At 42.2% G+C, this 6,602-nt stretch overlaps 1 long non-coding RNA gene across 1 annotated transcript; it reads left to right on the forward strand.

Annotated features, from left to right (window-relative positions):
• Positions 1-1,344: 1,344 nt before the first annotated feature.
• LOC127396419 (uncharacterized) lies at positions 1,345-4,218 on the forward strand. The gene is made up of 3 exons (XR_007891999.1): positions 1,345-1,407; positions 3,073-3,344; positions 3,903-4,218. It is a non-coding gene; the product is annotated as an uncharacterized LOC127396419 (long non-coding RNA).
• Positions 4,219-6,602: the final 2,384 nt, after the last annotated feature.

The following is a 6,602-nucleotide window of genomic DNA, read 5'->3' on the forward strand; positions in this document are numbered from 1 at the left end:
TCTTGTGTAAGACACTTTGTGGATTTTTTTTAACTTCTCTTTTTATTGAGCAGCATCTGTTAGAAAAAGTAATTTTTAAAACCTTACCACTAGGTCCTTAGAAAATTGCCTTCTCCATAAAAATTACTAGATCTTGATATGCTTTAGTATATTAATAATCATGGCAAGACAAGCCTTCTGTGATGCTCCTGCGTTGCTGCTTCCTATATCAATTTATTTACTTTTATCAAGACAATTTTTTTACTCTTTAATGCCATCTCCATTTTTCTGAGGACCACATGCAGACACACACTCCCATTACTCCAGGTAATGCCAACACTCTCTGTCTCCTTAGACACAAGTTTGAGAAAGTAGAGTTTCTGATGTTACTGATGAGTGTGACCAAAAAATCTTCTAACGGTGGGATTTTATAAGCTGGTGGTATTCAGTTGTTAACAGCTAAGGAGCTAATTCATCAACAAGATTGTAAAGAACAGTAAAAGATCTTGAATTTGAAATGTTTTGGTTTTTTTAAGAAGTGTTGCACCACATTCCAATTAGTACTGCTTGCTTTCAATTATTGTATTTTTATTTTTTTTCTACATAGAAACTGATACATAGCTCTCTGGAGAGGATTTTCTGATTCCAGACAGGAGGGCAGCCACCAGGAGGATTACCGGTGTCTGTTGCCTAGTGCTACCACATCTTTAGTCTTCTCATTCACATCACTGCAATGGAATATCACTTGCAAGGTTCATCAGAAGCTGTTAGCCATCTTCTATCCCTGGTGTAAACTCATTGGGAACACTTGACAGCCTTCTGGAATCTTGATTAACAAAACAGCCATAGCTAGATTTTTCAGATTCCCTGATTTTATACACTCATTGCATAATTAATTTTAAGTTAGAGATAACCTGTGGGTATTTCTGTAGTGATTTCATTCTGGAAATGCATGCTTTTAAAACCTCATTGTAATGGCAAGTCTAGTAACTTCAATCCTGGTTATAAAATGTTGCAATTGAATGTGTTGCAAAACTTCGTTTTTATTTTTCAAAAAAACTAAACCATATTCCTTCTTATGCTTCTGGACTATTTTTAGACATTTTCTATAAAAAGATTTTTTAGGAGACAGAAGATGAGGTCTGCCCCCTCCCTGACACATAATGTTCTGCAAGTCTATTCTTAGAAGCGTGTTCTGATGGATTACAGCTTTCTGGTAGGGAGATGGGAATTGCTTACAGACAGCTCAGAAGCGTGACTACACACTTCTCCAAGATGTCTGGAGATGGGGTTATTAATAACTGCCAACAGCTTTGCTTGCTTCAGCAGGTTGTAGACAGAGAAGAGCTGGCCAGTCTGTATTGGCTCAGCGGAGAGGAGGTTGTTCTTACCCTTGGCTGTGGAGATACTGTGGAGGCACTAATGGACGTGAGTTGCAGGCCTCTGGGACTTCATGTCTTGGAAAACCTGGAAAGTTTTGTTTCTAGGTTGCTCCCTTGCTGTAGAAAAAACATCACCTGCTCTTATTGAAATAGTCAGTTACAAACTTCTCCAGGAAACATTCTAACTGATAAAGCACTTTCCCTATAGCTAGGCATCAAATGCTGTGTAGTGATGAGGGCAGGACTATGTTGGTTGGCTCTGTTTTATAAATCAGAGCTGGCATCTGGATTGGCATGAGTTCCATGTAAGCAGTTGTGCACACACGTGTACACAAACATTCCCTTGTGGGAAATGGAGAATTGGGACCTGCCTGTTCTAACACTTTTGCTGGTGCAGCATATTTAGGCAATTGTTTCTTAGAAAAACAATTCAGGCTGCTTGTAAGTAAACTGAATATTATAGCTTTTTTTTTTTTTCATAGAAACCAATGTTTCAGAATCTTCCAGAAATGAGCATTTGGTTTCCTTTGTTTCCTTTAAACCTGGAGTACAAAAGGCACTATGCAATCAAACCTAGAAGTGGAACTGAATTTGTGAAAGGATGGGTTTGTTTTATTGCAAAGGTTGTGTTTCAACAGTGGAGATGGATGAGCCTTCAGCTCCTGAAATAATGCATCTTAATCTTTGTGAGGTTATTCTAGAAATTTAGGACACAAATTTCTAATGAGACATTGTAATTTATTTATGGTCATTATTCTCAAATCTTCTCAAGTTATGCTCTAGCCAGGCAGATTTCTGTGTGTAAGTCAATGTGTAAACACCCAGAGTAAACACCAACAGTAATGCCAACAGGCTACCTTCATTCTTTAGCAGACCTCCCCCCTGCTCCCATCTCATCACTGGTCCACGCAGTTACTGGTAAGGAGTGAAGCTGCAACTGTAAACAACAGATGACAAAACTGAAGTGTCTGTAGTGGTCATATGCGGCCTAAATAATGTGTTCCTGTTGATTACTGCAGTTGAAGTAAGGAATATTATGTCTCTATTCAAGCAGCCACTTAATGAAAAAAACAAACAGGTAATTTGCTGCAGCAAAGGCACCTACTCAAAGCATCCCATTCTCATGTCCTAAGTTGTTAAAACATGTAACTGGTGAGGTTTTTTTTCTTCTCTCAGAACATTTTAATGCAGTGTTGCCAGTTAAGATCACTGAGAAACTGTCCATTTACAATTAGTGCTAAGTGATAAACACTGCACTTCTGTGCCTCAGTTTCCCCATTTGTACATAGGGATCATACCAACTCTTGTAAAATACTCTGGGATTTACTGAAGAACATTTTTAACATAAAATCTAGATATTACTGTGAGAATTCATTCTGTATGTGTACATACATACAACTGTTTTTTTGCTGTTGAACAGGCTTTCTACAATACTTGACTAAAGTATGAAGAGGCTTTTATGCAAAATAAAGAATCTGGCATTTGAAAATGGAGTTGTAATTGCAGTAAGACTTATAAGATTGCAAAGATGAGTAGAAGGAGGAAGTAAGATTAGTCAGCTGCAGGCTCAGCTGCCCTGGACGCACCCACTCAATGAGTAACTCAGTGACAGCAAAAGCTGTCATAGAAAGATGGTCAGCAGCTGTGTTGAATTGTTCTGGGAGTATTAGTTGCATAATGGCAATTATTTGATTACTTTTTCTGCCTACAGGGACATTATAGAACACTTTGTTGGTGAATAAGGTGGTTGCTTAACTTTGTTCTCAGAACCACTTTAATCCCAGCAATGGCGCAATGGTCATGGATTTGTGGGAGGAGGATTATGCTCTCCATCCTGGCCTTCACATCAGTGCAGCAGGACAAGATCAACTCATCCCCTGTCACTGCTGCTGGAAGGGGTAATCCTACAGATGCCACACCTCACTCTGTCTCCTACCTTTTCTCTTGTGCCAGCTCTGGTGCTTCAGTGAGCTGGTCAGAAAGGTAACTCAACCAAAAAACCCACTGCATATGCACCAATGGAAGGAGGGGACCAGGAATATAGGGCAGAGTTCAGGGAAAGGGAAGAAGAGCTCAGCATTGCCTGCAGCTTCTCCAAAAGGATAAGGCACCTCTGAAGTTTGGTTAATAACTCATGGATACTACAGGGGGCAATTTTAGTCCGACTTCTCTCACTTCCTTTTTGTTGTCTCTGGTGCTTGCTAGACCCCACTATAAGCCAAATCAGTTCACCAGGCCAGCAGAAGACCAGATTAAATGGCTGTTTTTCTGCCAAGTTAGTACATGGAATCAGCTCCACAGATTCTGACAAGCCCTAGGAGTGAACGGTGGGGGAAAAGCTGTGCGTGGGGAAGGGGAGTAGAAGAAGTGAAATGGGAAGGGGAAGTAAGAAGCCCTCTTTTTGACAAATTGACTCAGCTGTCTGGTATAACTTGACCTCAGCTATGTGGCTTCACACTATCCCTAACTATGCAGTGAACTATAAACAGCCCCCTCCTCACATGCTCAGGTAACGAGTTCCTGTCCCCTTTCTTTTACCAGACCTACACTACTGCGCGGCTGCCTGTGGTTCACATCAGCTCTCCGCTTCAAGCTTTTGTTCAGCTCGTCTTCTGTGACACCCTGCACTCTGAGGGAGCAGGGGTGTGTGGCAAAGGAGGAGGGCAGCAGCCCTTTGTAGCAGCAATGCAAATACAAAGTGGCATAACCCTGACAGGAAACTGCACCCTAAATAACCATTGTGGAAGCAGCCCTCAGTGGAGCTTGGCTGCAGGAATCAACTCTGATTTACAGGTGACTTCAGTTTCTGCAGGTGACATCAGTCTTACTGCACACTGTATCTCAGTTTTTCTTTGAAGTGCGAACACAAATATTGCTTTATAAAGGCCAACCAAGAGCAACCGTAGTGTGACAAGATCACTTTTCTAAAATGAACCTGCATTTTCAGGTGCTCTGAACTCAGAAGCAAAGCATCAGTGAGCAGCAAAGGTGACACTGCTCCCTTGGGGTAGGTGAGCCAGGACCCAAGGGCACCCCAAGGTGAGCTGAGCAGTGACCCCATCAATGGGGTGGAGCCCTACAGTGCCAGAGGCAGATGAGCTGAGCAGGGTGGTTTCTGCAATGGGTCCTGTGGTCCAGGGATCATCAGGCAAGACATGGAAATGGGCTAGGTCTAAGGCTGGACCAGGAGTCCCTGACACTCAGGCACAGCTAAGGTAGCTCAGGAAGGACTGAATATGCAGGCCTGTCAGAGGGTGAGGGTGGAGGCCTCTGTTCAGGCTATCACAGCAATCTGTTTGTCCTAATCATGGTCTGTTTGTGCACTCAGCACCTTGACACAAAGCTGTGGAGCCAGAATAGCATCTAACAAAACCTTTACTGATCCAAGGGCAGTACAACCACCCTGACTCCTGTCTGATAGCCTTGAACTATTTATCAGCATATATCTGACAAAATACAGGCATGTAATATTCCCAGATTTCCTCACAGTCTGCCTAAGGTCCAGGGTTTCTTTGCAGATATTTAAGGGAGCGAACAGTTAGCAATCACCAGTGGGATAAGACAGAACTACAGACAGTGATTCTAATGAAAAAAAATCTTAATTTAATGGAAATAAAACAGTCAATCTAAATGACTGCCAAAGAGCATCTTTATCTTTCAATCTAGCAAAAGAAGAATACCAGATTGAGAGGGAGAGGAGAGAAGGCAGCTGCTTAAATGAGGGTGCATGTAACACTGTGGAAATCTCATTTTTCAGATCTACTTTTTCTTTTTTTTCCTCCTTTTTTCTGCTCCCCCTCCCATGCCCTTAGAAACTTCTACATTTCTTTAGGTGGCTTTAATGGTATCATTATCCTTGGCTTTGAAAAACTGTATGGATAAAGGCTCCCTGTCCCATACTGCTCAAAAGATAGAATCTGGCAGAGAAGAATAGACACATTTTAGTGATAACCTTGAACTCCAGAGCAGGAGTGCTGAAGTACTATTCTGCCCAGGAAAGCAGAAAGCAGAGGTGTACTGGGCTGGATCACCTGTGATGTTTCTCCAAGGATGCCTTCCCAGATACATGCCAAGCAGAGGATGCACACACATAGCGGTGCAGGTTGTGGCCAAGAGCCGACTTATGATGACAATAACGGCCAAGTGGAAAATCCTGAAGGACAGGGGTGGTCACTGGAAAGTCATCAGGTTGGAAAAACACCTGGAAGATGCAAGAACCTCCATGGGGTGTGGCTAGCTTGATGAGACAAAGCTCCCCTGGAGCTTACATGTCTTGTCCCAGCTCTAAGTGTCCTGCTTTGGGAAATTCAGAATGCTATAAAAGAAGGACAGTTTTTACTGTAGGTTCTCCTGGAGGATATCCCTTGGTACAGAGGGAGTGCAGAAGGAAAGAATTGAAGTCTAAAGCCAGTATTCTAGAGTAGCCAGTTTGGATGGCTTTTCTAGCACCTATATGGATACTTGGGGATATCTGCAGCAGTCCCTGGAGGAGCTGGAATGACTTAGGTGTACAACCTAAATCTTTGTAGATAGGACAACAGGAAACAGTGTTGAGCAAGTGGATGTCAAAAGCCTTTTCCTAAGAGGAGCTAGAAGGAGCTGTGTTATGAAAACTGCAGCTTACCCAGGACGTGACAGGCCACTTGTTGAGCAATGAAAACTATCAAAACATAATAGCTTGCCAGATAGACTTGCTGCAGCTTCGTACTGAAGCAAGATTTGGGGACACTGAATGAAACATTAATGGGTATTTGTTTGAGCCAGCTCTGATCCACTTTGTTGTTGCCCCACACAGACATGGGGCAAGGTTCACAGAGCAGAAATTCCACCACTTTCAAGAAACTGAGTGGCTTTTAACTCACATTGAGCCTAAAAGCATCTTTTGGCCCATGTGGTTTTCCACTTTTGCCAGTATTTTAATGATCAGTATTCCAGGAGAAGCAAAGTTTGCTGTAATCCCATTTCTCAAACACAATTAGATTCTCTACTTCATCTGTATGCTGCTCAGTGGTAAGCAGTTATTTATACGCCAGTCAGCACCTCAATGTGGTCATTGCTAGATTTTATTTCATTGATACCAGCCTCATGGCTCTTGTAAAATTTCTTGCAATGTAAGCTTCATTGCCGAAGATCTGAGTTCTAGAAACAGGCACTAAATACAGCCTCAAAATTCTTCCAATTGAACAAGGACTGCTTGAGAGCAATTTTAGTATCACAGGGGTTCTAAGCCCTCCCTATAAG

This window comes from Apus apus, chromosome 1, assembly GCF_020740795.1.
Source record: "Apus apus isolate bApuApu2 chromosome 1, bApuApu2.pri.cur, whole genome shotgun sequence".
Classification (NCBI taxonomy): domain Eukaryota; kingdom Metazoa; phylum Chordata; class Aves; order Apodiformes; family Apodidae; genus Apus; species Apus apus.